This window comes from Centrocercus urophasianus, unplaced genomic scaffold, assembly GCF_019232065.1.
Source record: "Centrocercus urophasianus isolate 14NV4802_14NV808 unplaced genomic scaffold, USGS_Curo_1.0 seq_840, whole genome shotgun sequence".
Taxonomy (NCBI): Eukaryota; Metazoa; Chordata; class Aves; order Galliformes; family Phasianidae; genus Centrocercus; species Centrocercus urophasianus.
In genome coordinates, this window is record NW_024885467.1 from 24,643 (window position 1) to 25,685 (window position 1,043).

At 59.8% G+C, this 1,043-nt stretch overlaps 1 protein-coding gene across 2 annotated transcripts in view; it reads left to right on the forward strand.

Moving 5' to 3' along the window:
* The window catches only part of RHOBTB2 (Rho related BTB domain containing 2), a 10,947-nt gene that overhangs the window by 1,262 nt on the left and 8,642 nt on the right, over nucleotides 1–1,043 (forward strand). The window lies entirely within an intron of this gene.

Sequence of the window (1,043 nt, forward strand, 5' to 3'; positions counted from 1 at the left end):
CTCGTTTAGGAATTTCTGACCATAACGCTGCCAGGAACTTTTTATGCCACAATTAAGCACCTGCTACAGCAAATAAAGCCAAATCATGCGGCTGGCAACCGGGCTGCACGCTTCCTTTCCCCCCCCCCTCCCCCCGTGACCCGCTCGAAAGGAGAAGAAAAGCAAAAGGCTGCAGCTCCACAGATCCCATTACCAGGGACAAACCCACAGCCCCCCAAAAATCCCCCAAAGGGGACCCCCCTCCCCCCTCTTTCCCCCCAGATAAGAGATCCCATCTTCTTCTGCTATGGAGAAAGAGATCCCTGAGCTGCAAGTTAGGTGAGCGGGGGGTGAAGGTGAGCACTGGGGTTTGGGTGCTGATGATGTGACATCAGTGCCAACCCCGTGGGTGACCCCAACACCCTAACCCTATGTGTGACCCCCAACCCTATGCAAAAGGAGCAGGACCCTGAGCAGAGCGCTGTTCCGTGCAGAAAAAAGGGGACGAGGAGGAGGAGGAAGAGGAGGAAGAGGGGGGGATGCGGGGGGAGGATGGAGGGCATCACATGATGCGGATGTACGGGGTCAGAGCGCGGGGCCGGGCGCTTTCGCAGCAGCCGCGCAGCTGTGATGATGACTCTTGAGTTTTTCCGCTCTGGGTTTATAGGGATTGGGGTGAGGAGGGGGTGGCGATGGGGGGATTTGAGGACGTGAAGGCGTCGTTGCAATGTTTTAGGGGGGGAGATGGGGGTGCAACCCCCCCCGGCTCTGCTCCCCCCCGCTGCTGGGAAGGGGTCACCTCTGTGCCCCTCGTAGTGTGTGGTTACCCCCCAGTTCTGTCCCTGCTGTGCAGTAACGGGGGGCAAGGTGGGGTCCCACGGAGGGGGGTTATGGGCACGATGGGGCGCTATGGAGGGGCTATTGGTGGGGGGGGTCCCATAGAAGGAGGTTTAGGGGTAGGATGGGGTCGCATGGAGGGTTCGGGGTCAGACGGGACCCCATAGAGTGTGGGTGTCAGACCCCTGTGAAGGGGTGAGGGTACGATAGCGCCACGGAGAGGATTT